General features: G+C 33.4%; 2 pseudogenes; both read right to left on the reverse strand.

Annotated features, from left to right (window-relative positions):
• Positions 1-920: 920 nt before the first annotated feature.
• On the reverse strand, positions 921-4,458 carry LOC142631365 (receptor-like protein EIX2; annotated as a pseudogene).
• A 684-nt stretch (positions 4,459-5,142) lies between these two features.
• LOC142630279 (receptor-like protein EIX1) lies at positions 5,143-8,457 on the reverse strand (annotated as a pseudogene).
• Between the last annotated feature and the right edge of the window lie 6,284 nt (positions 8,458-14,741).

Below are 14,741 nucleotides of genomic sequence, written 5' to 3' on the forward strand. Positions count from 1 at the left end.
ACACAATTCCAATCAACAGCCAATAACATGCACATTTTATTAATTCAAATTTTAGAATTGAGGTACATTTTGGGTCATCATACAATCTTGACCAAACCCTAGCAGGAAAAAGCTTTGGTCATATAGAAGTCCCCATAAGATTCATGTCCACCTTGAACCTCCTGCCATCCAATCCCTGTCTCCCCAATTTTCTTCTAATATAATATTGCTCTTTAATTGGACTCTTCGTGTTCCTTGAATGTGATATAAAAGATGCAGCCACAAAATTCAAAACTACATAGAAAAAATATTGTAATTTATTTTGAAGCAAAACTATAGAATACCTGCACAACGTGGGCATCGTCAACTAGTTCCAAATAAAGAAGACTTAGGAGACACACTCTTCTTTAGCCTAAGCTTCATTCTTAGATTTCTGTTGCAAGGAATCCAACCAAATAGCCTTTGAGTTTGTTACAAGAGCCCATTTAGAGTTTGCCGAGATATGCATGAGCTTTTTTTGTTGAGACTTTACAAAGTGAACAATATAGCCTATGCTTTATAGCCTATGCTTCCTTCTTAGATACTAGTTGCAAGGAATCCACCAAATAGCTTTCAATTTGTAACAAAGAGCATTTTTAGTTTGCCCAGATATGCAGAGATATGCTGTCTTTTTTATTGAGACTTCAGAGAGTGATCACTAAGAGACTCTAAAGCAAAAATGGGCATCATTGCAAGGTATTGAATATTACTTTTAACAAATCAATTACTTTTTTGAACTAAAATGTAATTTTACACCATTAATCTATAGGAATAATAAAACTACAACTTGGATTGTCATTGATGTTCACAAGAAGAAACATCATATTCATAAATTTTAATGGAGTGAATTTAGCAAGAAATACAAGAATTAATCAGCTTGAAGAAGGTAAAGAAATAATCAAACTATTGATTAATATGATTACATTATGTTTGCACTAAATATTAAGAATCTTACAACATTTACTTACAATGCTACCAAGTTTGTGCCACTAAACCCCTAAGCTTGTACCCTAGGTGATCCAGGAATTGAAAGTACAAAAATCTCCACTGCTTGTTCAACAATAAAGGACCCAATACAACCCAAAAACCAACAACAAATCCAAGTGCCATGCTCACATAAAACCAATCCACATCAACTCCACTAAAAGCCTTGCATTCTTTCTTTTCAGTGTTAGGTTGTACATCCTTTATAGTACAGTTATCAATAAGTGGAGGTCCACAAAGTTTGTTTCCAAAAAAATTGGATGCATGAAGACTTTGTAGTTGAGTGCTTGAAGGGATTTTCCCAATTAAATTGTTGTTTGACAAGTTCAACTGACTCAAAAATGTCAAACTTGACATACTTTGAGGAATTTGACCAGAAAGTTGGTTACTTGAGAAATCAATAGACTCCACTGATCCCATATCACCTATATTCTCAGGAATCCTTCCATTCAAGATATTAAATGACAAATCTAATGACTGTAATCCTTTGAGATGCGTCACTTCTTCAGGGATCTCTCCTGACAAATTGTTGTTGGAAAGGTCTATAATTTTTACTAGTCGAAGAGTGGTGGAATACTCAAGATCTTTTCCCTTAATTGCAACCAATTGACTTTCAATAGTTGAGGTAAAATATTCACTTGACAAGGGTAGTGAAAAAAAGGGATAATTTGGACTGTTACTTGTGGCCATGGCACTAAAATTGTGGACACATTTAGGTATGCTTCCAAAGAGCTTATTATGTGAAAGGTCCAAGATTTGGAGTGAAGTTAGAGAACAGAGTTCTTTTGGGATGTAACCGTGAAAATTATTTGAATGAAGGTCAAGAATTACCAAGCTTGAGAGTCTATGTCCTATCCAAGAAGGTATGCTTCCAACAAAATCATTCTTAGCAACATCAATGGTCACCAACTGTTTACAATTTTCCAAAGAGGATGGTAATTTTCCAGAGAATCTATTGTTGTCTAGGTGCAAATACGAAAGAGAAACCAAAGATCCAATGGAGGTTGGAATACTACCAGTGAAATTGTTTTTTCCCAAATTTAAGGCATACAAGTATTTCCACATCATCCAACAATTACTTAATTTCCCTGATAAAAGATTTTTTCCAAGATTGAGGAACTGCATATATTTGGGCTCATTCATCTTGTAACACAAAAAGTGAGAAATAGATCCGGATAGTGAATTGTTAAAAAGATCAAGAAAGGTCACATTAGAGGATATACAAGGTAACAGACCTTTGAAGCGATTTGAACTCATATCAAGTACTAAAAAAGAGGACAAAATCATTGGGATATGTGGAATCTCTCCATAGATCTGATTATGAGAGATATTTAGATAAGAAAGCTGAGAAGTCAAGTTCCAAAAGGAAGGAGGAATTGCATCTAAAATCCTTGTGTTGGATATGCCCAAGGTAAAAAGTTGCCTTTGTGAATAGAGCCACAAAGGAAATTTCGGCCCTAAATTCCATGATCCCAAATGTAAATGGTTGAGTTGAAAAGGAGGGGTCCAATTGTCACTTACTTCTAAAGTCAGTCGGTTCTGAGCCGCAACAAGTGTTTTCAAACTCATTAAACTGGCGAAATGAACTTCTAAAACCACACCCTCCAACATATTAAAACAATATTCAGAGACTCTAATTTTGAAAGTTGTACAAAACTTTGAGGGAGAGTTCCATTAATTTGATTACTCTGAAGGTCCAAGGATCTCAAGGACTAAAGATTTCCTATAGACCATGGAATTGGACCTGAAATTGAATTTTTCCTCAAAGAAAGAATGACCAGATTTTTAAATTGCCCAAGTTCAGCAGTTAACTGCCCAGACAGTTGAGCATAAGACAAATCTAAGATCTCTAGTCCATTTGAAGCACATCCTAATAGACTTTCAAAGATTTCAGATATCTCTTGACTCCATTTGTTGCCTGACAAACTAATTTCACTTAAGTTGTAGAGATTACCCAAAGATCTTGGTACCTTTCCTTCAAGTTCATTGGATGACAAGTCTATGCTAATGGCAGATGTTAGGTTTCCAATGGCACTAGAGATTGTGCCCTGCAAATTATTGAAGTAGAGGCTGAGGAACTCAAGATGACTAAAACTGTACAGCCAATTGGGAATTGAAGAGTTGAAAGCGTTGGAAGATAGATTAAGGTGCCTAAGTGAAGTCAAGTTCTGGAGATGAACAGGGATTGGACCTTGAAACTGATTCCCGGATAGATCGAGGTGCCTAAGTGAAGTTAAGTTCTGGAGATGAACAGGGATTGGACCTTGAAACTGATTCCAGGATAGATCGAGGTGCCTAAGTGAAGTCAAATTCTGGAGATTAACACCTTGAAACTGATTCCAAGATAGATCGAGGTGCCTAAGTGAAGTCAAGTTCTGGAGGTGAACAGAGATTGGACCTTGAAACTGATTGTGAGATAGATTGAGGTGCCTAAGTGAAGTCAAGTTCTGGAGATGAACAGGGATTGGACCTTGAAACTGATTCTAGGATAGATCGAGGTGCCTAAGTGAAGTCAAGTTCTGGAGATGAACAGGGATTGGACCTTGAAACTGATTGTTAGATAGATGAAGAGAAACCAGATTATGAAGACCAAAGACCCAAAACAGAATCGAAGTGTTTTCAAAACCGTTGTTAGATAGATCAAGGGTGGTGAGCGATGAGAAGTTAATACTGGGTATCGTTGTTAGATAGACACAAATCCCTCTTCAGCAAACCTAATTTTATAAACATACACATACACATCTAGGTACCAACCCAAATATTCGAGATTAGGATTCAGATTTTTCTAATGTGCAATGAAGGGACATCATGAAAGGGAAACAAATCTCAAAGCAAAAAGTGTAAAGAGTTGGGAACGCTAAATTCAATGTACCACAAAATATGAACTTTTGTAATCAATAAATCCAGTATGTTAAAAGCCGTCTGTTACATTTAAAGCAAACTCACAGTAAAGAGTTGGGAGTCATAAAAATATATTTGTCACAACTAAACACAAGCTCCTAATCAAGCCTGTCACTTGCAAGTTGCAACACAATGTGTCACCAATATGTTGCTAAGAATAAATTAAAAAAATGCAGCGTAATTAAGGGCATAGACAACTCAATTTCCATACCTTTCTACTAAACCAGGGGTATCAATGTCTGGGGGGAATATAAGAGACTTGAACGTCAAAGGAAATAAACCTCTTATTGCAACGCCTCTATCAAACCACGAAGCCCAAAGATACACGCTGAAAAAGCCATGTAACTGTATTTACCAACCTATGTAGAGACATAAATTCAAAATTACAAAAGAATAACATGTATTTATTAATTCACTTTTTAGAATTGAGTTAGATTTTGGGATGTCCTACTTGCCTGGCCTAGGAGGACATGACCCACAATCCCTCCAATTCTTCATAGTGGGAAAAGCTTCTTTGAGCATATTAGAAATTCCCATAAGACTCACATCCACCATGAACCTCACCCCATCCAAGCCCTCTTTCTCCAATTTTCTTTGATTGCAAATAGTTCTCTCTGATTGGACTCTTTGCCTTCCTTGACCATGATCTTAAAGGTGTAGTTACAAGACATGGAACAAAAATAGAAATTTCTGATTCTCAAAAAAAATAAAATAAAATAAAAATCTGAAGCAAAAAACCTATAGCATACTAGCACACCATGTGGGTCATCACCTATTTCCCAATAAACATTGAAGGTTGAATTTTTCTCCAGGGACAAAGTATACTTTTGAGACGCACTCCTCTATAGTGGAGGCTAAGCTTCCTTCTTAGATACCAGTTGCAAGGAATCCACCAAATAGTTTGCCCAGATATGCAGAAACATGTTGTCTTTTTCATTGAGACTTTACAAAGTGATCACTAAGAGATTCTAAAGAGAAAATGGGCATCGTTGCAGTGAATTGAATATTTACTTTTAACATATCAATTACTTTTTAAGAACTTAACTGTAATTTTACACCACCAATCTATAGGAATAATAAAATTACAAATTGGACTGACATTGACGTTCATAAGAAGAAACATCATATTCATAAATTTTAATGGAGCGAATATATAGCAAGTAATACAAGAAGTTATGAGCTTCAAGATCATAAAGAAATCATCAAACTATTGATTAATATGATTACATGACATTTGCACTAAATATTAAGAATCTTACAACAATTACTTACAACATTGCCAAGTTTGTGTCACTACACCCCTAAGCTTGTACCCTTGGTGATCCAGGAATTGAAAGTACAAAACCCTCCATTGCCTATTCAACAGTAAAGGACCCAATACAACCCAAAATCCAACAATGAACCCAAGTGTCATAAACACATAAAACTAATCTACCTCAAGTCCACTAAAAACTTTGCATTCTTTATTTTTAGTGTTTGGTTGTACGTCCTTTATAGTACAGTTATCAGTAAGTGGAGGTCCACAAAGTTTGTTTCCAAAAAAATTGGATGCATTGAGACTTTGTAGTTGAGTGCTTGATGGGATTTTCCCAATCAAATTGTTGTTTGACAAGTTCAACTGACTTAAAAATGTCAAACTTGACATACTTTGAGGAATTTGACCAGAAAGTTGGTTGCTTGAGAAATCAATAGACTCCACTGATCCCAAATCACCTATTTTCTCAGGAATTCTTCCGGTCAAGATGTTAAATGACAAATTCAATGATTGTAATCCTTTGAGACGAGTCACTTCTTCAGGGATCTCACCTGATAAATTGTTGTCGAAAAGGTCTATAATTTTTACTAGTTGAAGAGTGGTGGAATACTCAAGATCTTTTCCCTTAATTGTAACCAATTGACTTTCAATAGGCGTAGAAAAATATTCTGCTGACGCTTGGAATGAAAGAAAGGGATAATCTGGACTGTTACTTGTGGCCATGGCACTAAAATTGTGGACACATTTAGGTATGCTTCCAAATAGCTTATTATGTGAAAGGTCCAAGATTTGGAGTGATGTTAGAGAACAGAGTTCTTCTGGGATGTAACTGTGAAAATTATTTGAGTGAAGGTTAAGAATCACCAAGCTTGAAAGTCTATGTCCTATCCAAGAAGGTATGCTTCCAACAAAATCATTCTTAGCAACATCAATGGTCACCAACTGTTTACAATTTTTCAAAGAGGATGGTAATTTTCTAGAGAACCTGTTGTTGTTTAGGTGCAAATACGAAAGGCGAACCAAAGATCCAATGGAGGTTGGAATACTACCAGTGAAATTGTTTTTTCCCAAATTTAAGGCATACAAGTATTTCCACATCATCCAACAATTACTTAATTTCCCTGATAAAAGATTTTTTCCAAGATTGAGGAACTGCATATGTTTGGGCTCATTCATCTTGTAACACAAAAAGTGAGAAATAGATCCGGATAGTGAATTGTTAGAAAGATCAAGAAATGTCACATTAGAGGATATACAAGGTAACAGACCTTTGAAGCGATTTGAACTCATATCAAGTATTGAAAAAGAGGACAAAATCATTGGGATATGTGGAATCTCTCCATAGATCTGATTATGAGAGATATTTAGATAAGAAAGCTGAGAAGTCAAGTTCCAAAAGGAAGGAGGAATTGCATCTAAAATCCTTGTGTTGGATATGCCCAAGGTAAAAAGTTGCCTTTGTGAACAGAGCCACAAAGGAAATTTTGGCCCTAAATCCCATGATCCCAAATCTAAATGGTTGAGTTGAAAAGGAGGGGTCCAATTGTCACTTACTTCTAAAGTCAGTCGGTTCTGAGCCGCAAAAAGTGTTTTCAATCTCTTTAAACTAGCAAAATGAACTTCTAAAACCACACCCTCCAACATATTTAAACCAATATTCAGAGACTCTAATTTTGAAAGTTGTCCAAAACTTTGAGGGAGAGTACCATTAATTTGATTACTCTCAAGGTCTAAGGATCTCAAGGACGAAAGATTTCCTATAGACCATGGAATTGGACCTGAAATTGAATTATACCCCAAAGAAAGAATGACCAGATTTTTAAATTGCCCAAGTTCAGCAGTTAACTGCCCAGACAGTTGAGCATTAAACAAATCTAAGATCTCTAGTCCATTTGAAGCACATCCTAATAGACTTTCAAAGATTTCAGATATCTCTTGACTCCATTTGTTGTATGACAATCTAATTTTCCTTAAGTTGCAGAGATTACCCAAAGATCTTGGTACCTTTCCTTCAAGTTCATTGTATGACAAGCCTATGCTAATGGCAGATGTTAGGTTTCCAATGGCACTAGAGATTGTACCCTGCAAATTATTGGAGTCAAGGTTGAGGAACTCAAGATGACTAAAACTGTACAGCCAATTGGGAATTGAAGAGTTGAAAGCATTGTCAAATAGATCGAGGTGCCTAAGTGAAGTCAAGTTCTGGAGATGAACAGGGATTGGACCTTGAAACTGATTCCCAGATAGATCGAGGTGCCTAAGTGAAGTCAAGTTCTGGAGATGAACAGGGATTGGACCTTGAAACTGATTCCCAGATAGATCGAGGTGCCTAAGAGAAGTCAAGTTCTGGAGATTAACAGGGATTGGACCTTCAAACTGATTCCAAGATAGATCAAGAGAAACCAGATTATGAAGACCAAAGACCCAAAACAGATTCGAAGTGTTTTCAAAACTGTTGTATGAAAGATCAAGAGTGGTGAGAGATGAGAAGTTAATACTACTGGGTATCGGTGGTGGAATGAAACCAGAAAGTTTACAAACTGACAATCGCAACTCTAACAAGGAAGGGAGTTTGTTTATCTCCTGTAGCCAATCAGAGGCTTGGCTAAGGTTTGCATAACTCAAATCAAGGTGTTGTAGTAAAGGAAGACCAGAGAGCCATTGAAGGTTCTTCACATATAAAGTTTCATAATAACATCCAAGATCGAGGTAGTGCAAATTAGAGAGATTCCCAAGTTGATGAGGAATCAATCCCCCAAATCCCGCACCGGAGAGATTAAGATATCTTAAGCTCCCCATTGAACCGAGGAATTTGGGAATTGGAATACCACCAAAATAATTGTAACTGAGGTCCAAGTAAATCAAATTCTTCAAATCAAGCAGAGAAGGATTTATCTTACCACCAAATCTGGACCTCGAATAAGCTTCATATTGAGCTTCCCATTGGTCGTATTCATATTGGGCATCAAAATTTGTAAGCTCGGGGTCATACAGAGGATAATAGCTTCCAAGACGGAGTTGGAGGACATGACCAGTGCGGTTGTGGCAGACAACACCGACCCAGTGACAGCAATCCACGTCAGATGCAGAAGCAGCCCAAGAGGCAAGGCGGTTAGAAGGATCTGTAAGGTGTTGCTTGAAGTTGAGAAGGGCGTGTCGCTCGCTTTCAATGCAACGAACCTCAGAGTCAGAGTCAGAGTGGGCAGTGCAGAAGTTAGGAGGAGGATGAATAGTGAGCAAACAAAGGAGAAGGGTTAAAGTAACAGCTCTCATCATCGGGCTTTTATAAAAAATAATAATAAAACTGATAGTGATATATGATTTTGTTATGTTTGGTACCAATGGCATAGGACTTATTTATAGGAAGCGGACCCATCCATCCATCTCATTGTATTGCATTGTGCCCGAGGAGTTTGTTTGATGCTTTCAATTTCAACCACACATTAGGGATTGACTGACTGACTGAGTAAGTCTTATAGGTGGGACCCTCTATTTGTAGGCCCTTAGGTTCATTTGGATACATATCAATTTTCTAGGTGCAACGCATTTTACACTATCTTTACGAAGGTGCAACGCATTTTACTCTGGTAATTTGACTATCTTTATGAAGGTGCAAGGCATTTTACACATAAAGGTGCAACACATTATACACGGTAATTGACTATCTTTATGAAGGTGCAACGCATTGTACACGGTAATTTGACTGGTCAATACCATTCATTAGTTGCATCAAAATTCAACAATCTTTAAAACAAAATATGTAACTTAAGGCTATGAGTATTATGGCAGTGAATTGTGATTGTTTAGCAACAAAGTTTTTAAAGTGAAAACTAATAGTAATAACTAGTCGTTAATTCGTACCATGCATAGATTAGTTGAACAAAAATTTTAAATTTTAAATTTGCCTAAAGTTATGATCACTTGAAAAAATAAATTACAATTTAAGAGGGAAAAAAAATACTAACACCAATAATGTTAGGCATGCCATGTCTATAATCAATGGCATCCTTTCTTTAATAACAATTTACGTCTCAATCATTTTTTTAATATAATATAATCCCTCCCATTGTTCAATTTGTTTGCAAAATCCTGGGTTTTTTCTTGCCATATAAAATGCAACCAAAAAACTCAAAAATAATAAAATAAAAACTATAGAAGTTTTTACATAGAATAAAATAATTAATTACACTAAAAAAAGTCATTAATCTAGAGCAATAGGTTTTGGAAAAGATTTTTTTTTTAAGAATCGAAAAAGCTAATTTAGTGTTATAAGCAATAATTATAATATTTTAGCACATAGAAGAAGAACAACAAAAAGACGTATCAGATGAATAAATTGACTTTGTTAGAGATTATAAGACAAATAAATTCACCGAAAAAAATAGATCTAAAAAAAAAATAGATTTCAAAATATATGAATATAAAAAGAAGAAAAAGGAAATACCAGTTGAAAGTTCATAAAGTTTTAATCTAGTTTCAATGCAACGAACCTCAGAGTCAGAGTGGGCAGTGCAGAAGATAGGAGGAGGATGAATAGTGAGCAAACAAAGGAGAAGGGTTAAAGTAACAGCCCTCATCATCGTGCTTTTATAAAAAATAATAATAAAACTGATGATTTATGATTTTATTATGTTTGGTACCAATGGCATAGGACTTATTTATAGGAAGCGGACCCATCCATCCATTCATCCATCTTATTGTATTGTGCTGGAGGAGTTTGTTTAATGCTTTCAATTTCAACCACACATTAGGGATTGACTGACTGACTGACTGTATAAGTCTTATGAAGGAGCAACACATTTTACACGGTAATTTGACTATCTTTATGAAGGTGCAACGCATTTTACACGGTAGTTTGACTAGTCAATACCCATTCATTACTTGTATCAAAATTCAACAATCTTTGAAACAGAATATGTCCCACTATGACTTAAGTCTCTTGAGTATTATGGCAGTGAATTGTGATTGTTTAGCAACAAAATTTTTAAAGTGATAAACTAATAGTAATAACTAGTCATTAATTCGTGCGATGCATAAATTAATTGAACAAAAATTTTAAATTTTTTAAGCCTTGAAAAAAAATAAATTACAATTTAAGAGGGAAAGAAAATACTAACACCAATAATGTTAGGCATGCCATGTCTATTATCAATGGCATCCTTTCTTTAATAAAAATTTATGTCTCAATCATTTTTTTTAAAAATAAAAATTCAACACTTGAAAAATACTACAATAATAAAATGCAACCAAAAAATCCAAAAATAATAAAATAAAAACTATAGAAGTTTTTACATAGAAGAAAATAATTAATTACACTAAAAAAAAGTCATTAATCTAGAGCAATAGGTTTTGGAAAATTTTTTTTTTTTTTTTTTTTTGAGAATCGGAAAAGTTAATTTAGTGTTATAGGCAATAATTATAATATTTTAGCACATAGAAGAAGAACAACAAAAAGGCGTATCAGATGAATAAATTGACTTTGTTAGAGATTATAAGACAAATAAATTCACTGGAAAGAATAGATTTCAAAATATATGAATGTAAAAAGAAGAAAAAGGAAGTACCAGTTGAAAGGTCATAAAGTTTTAATCTAGATAGAAGACGACCAATCTAGAAAGCACTTGGAATGCTCCTATTATCTGCATAGCCTTGGCTGCCACCTTCTTGCCTCTCATTTACTTATGATTCCAACTTTTATTCTTGGTGAGAAAAAAGAGCTCTTGCTTTCGAGTAATGTAATTGAGAAAAATGCCACAAGAAACATATCAACACCCTTTTTGGTTCTTAAATAATACAAATTTATAAGGTTAACACATAACCTGAGCTTATTCATCAAGATTCAAGACTCAACAATGTAAAAAACAATATAAAAAATAGAGTAGAAGTAAATAAAAAATGGTCATATTTTGGGCCTTTATTTAGGTTCATTTGGATTTATATCAATTTTCTAAACTTAACACAAAAAGAGTAACATATTTTAGACGGGATTTTGGTTCATCATTTGTGATAAATCCCACTATGTTTACTTGTTTAGATAGGATTTTAATTCGTCATTTTTGATAAATCGGACTATGTTTACTTGTTTATATAATTTGTGATAGCTATTTCCATTTTAAAACTTCTATCTTTTTTTTCAATAAGAAAAACTTTTATCTTTTATTTTTGTTGTTTTATCTAAAAATGCAAAAAATCATAGGTGAATCCCTGCATGACTACCTCTAATATTTCAAACATGGGATGAAACAAACAATCAAGCCAATATTCATTTTTAAGCTGATATCGTGAGATACTTTGTAGCTTGTAGGCAGGGAATGGATCTCAAAGTGCCACACATTAAACTGCCCGATGAATTAAAACAACAGATTCCTATTACTATTGATCAACTACTAATCAAAATAAGCTAGACATATAAGTTATATGTTACAACATAATTAGTTTTTTTTTTTTTTTGTAACAACAAATTAATTAGTTGACTTGTTGGCTTGTTACTAATTTTAGTGAGGTTACTCAAAAAATGAAGTATTCTTCTTATCTACTGATTGAATTTAGTTGACTACGCTATTATTATATCCAAATGGAACTTTAAAATAAGTAGCATCGGAAATTTCATCAATATTGCATATAGGTATAATAAATTATACAAAACATATATATATACATGTTAGTAAAAAATAGGTAACAAACTAGTGTCATGGGTAGAATGTATTAAAAGTTATAAAAAAAAAAAAAAAAAAAAAATTCTTGTTAGTGTTTGTATCTTGGAAGTCTTCACTCGTGCTCGATACAACTTTCTCTTAAAAGATCTAACTAGGAACAAATTTCTTCCCATGTACACTAACATTGAATATACTCTAGTTATTTCTCCATTTGATAATATATTGCGAAAATTATCATCCAAGTTAATTGAAAATGTGTGATACTCTGGCACAAAATATTTCCTAATCAAAACTAGTCAACAGAATTCAATAGGACAATATAATTTCCTATCGTATACAATGGGTTTGTTTGATATTGTGAAATTTCTTTATCTAGCCATTGAAAAGTCTAGTATAAGGCTGCCTAGTTCCAAAAGTCATATGCTTTACTAGTAAAGACTTGAAATTATTATTAACCAAAATTGTGATTATTTTAGGACCAAAATTGAGATTATCAAGAATAAATTTTATGAATATGTCATGGATATGAGCCAATTTTTTTTTATGTTAGTGATAGTGATATATGATTTTGTTATGTTTGGTACCAATGGCATAGGACTTATTTATAGGAAGCGGACCCATCCATCCATCCTATCTCATTGTACTGTGCTGGAGCAGTTTGTTTGATGCTTTCAATTTCAACCACACATTAGGGATTGACTGACTGACTGAGTAAGTCTTATAGGTGGGACCCTCTATTTGTAGGCCCTTAGGTTCATTTGGATACATATCAATTTTCTAGGTGCAACGCAATTTACTCTGGTAATTTGACTATCTTTATGAAGGTGCAAGGCATTTTACACATACAGGTGCAACACATTGTACACGGTAATTGACTATCTTTATGAAGGTGCAACGCATTGTACACGGTAATTTGACTGGTCAATACCATTCATTAGTTGTATCAAAATTCAACAATCTTTAAAACAGAATATGTAACTTAAGTCTATGAGTATTATGGCAGTGAATTGTGATTGTTTAGCAACAAAGTTTTTAAAGTGAAAACTAATAGTAATAACTAGTCGTTAATTCGTACCATGCACAGATTAGTTGAACACAAATTTTAAATTTTAAATTTGCCTAAAGTTATGATCACTTGAAAAAATAAATTACAATTTAAGAGGGAAAAAAAATACTAACACCAATAATGTTAGGCATGCCATGTCTATAATCAATGGCATCCTTTCTTTAATAACAATTTACGTCTCAATCATTTTTTTAATATAATATAATCCCTCCCATTGTTCAATTTGTTTGCAAAATTCTGGGTTTTTTCTTGCCATATAAAATGCAACCAAAAAACTCAAAAATAATAAAATAAAAACTATAGAAGTTTTTACATAGAATAAAATAATTAATTACACTAAAAAAAGTCATTAATCTAGAGCAATAGGTTTTGGAAAAGATTTTTTTTTTTTAAGAATTGAAAAGGCTAATTTAGTGTTATAAGCAATAATTATAATATTTTAGCACATAGAAGAAGAACAACAAAAAGACATATCAGATGAATAAATTGACTTTGTTAGAGATTATAAGACAAATAAATTCACCGAAAAAAATAGATTTTAAAAAAGAATAGATTTCAAAATATATGAATGTAAAAAGAAGAAAAAGGAATTACCAGTTGGAAGTTCATAAAGTTTTAATCTAGTTTCAATGTGCAACGAACCTTAAAGTCAGAGTGGGCAGTGCAGAAGATAGGAGGAGGATGAATAGTGAGCAAACAAAGGAGAAGGGCTAAAGTAACAGCCCTCATCATCGTGCTTTTATAAAAAATAATAATAAAACTGATGATTTATGATTTTATTATGTTTGGTACCAATGGCATAGGACTTATTTATAGGAAGCGGACCCATCCATCCATTCATCCATCTTATTGTATTGTGCTGGAGGAGTTTGTTTAATGCTTTCAATTTCAACCACACATTAGGGATTGACTGACTGACTGACTGTATAAGTCTTATGAAGGAGCAACGCATTTTACACGGTAATTTGACTATCTTTATGAAGGTGCAACGCATTTTACATAGTAGTTTGACTAGTCAATACCAATTCATTACTTGTATCAAAATTCAACAATCTTTGAAACAGAATATGTCCCACTATGACTTAAGTCTCTTGAGTATTATGGCAGTGAATTGTGATTGTTTAGCAACAAAATTTTTAAAGTGATAAACTAATTGCAATAACTAGTCGTTAATTCATGCGATGCACAGATTAGTTGAACAAAAATTTTAAATTTTTGAGCCTTTAAAAATTTTAAATTTTAAATTTGCCTAAAATTATGATCACTTGAAAAAATAAATTACAATTTAAGAGGGAAAGAAAATACTAACACCAATAATGTTAGGCATGCCATGTCTATTATCAATGGCATCCTTTCTTTAATAAAAATTTATGTCTCAATCATTTTTTTAATATAATATAATCCCTCCCATTGTTCAACTTGTTTGCAAAATTCTAGGTTTTTTCTTGCCATATAAAATGCAACCAAAAAACCCAAAAATAATAAAATAAAAACTATAGAAGTTTTTACATAGAAGAAAATAATTAATTACACTAAAAAAAAGTCATTAATCTAGAGCAATAGGTTTTGGAATTTTTTTTTTTTTTTTTTTTTGAGAATCGGAAAAGTTAATTTAGTGTTATAGGCAATAATTATAATATTTTAGCACATAGAAGAAGAACAACAAAAAGGCGTATCAGATGAATAAATTGATTTTGTTAGAGATTATAAGACAAGTAAATTCACTGGAAAGAATAGATTTCAGAATATATGAATGTAAAAAGAAGAAAAAGGAAGTACCAGTTGAAAGGTCATAAAGTTTTAATCTAGATAGAAAACGACCAATCTAGAAAGCACTTGGAATGCTCCTATTATCTGCATA

This window comes from Castanea sativa, chromosome 4 (genome assembly GCF_040712315.1).
Source record: "Castanea sativa cultivar Marrone di Chiusa Pesio chromosome 4, ASM4071231v1".
NCBI classification, from domain to species: domain Eukaryota; kingdom Viridiplantae; phylum Streptophyta; class Magnoliopsida; order Fagales; family Fagaceae; genus Castanea; species Castanea sativa.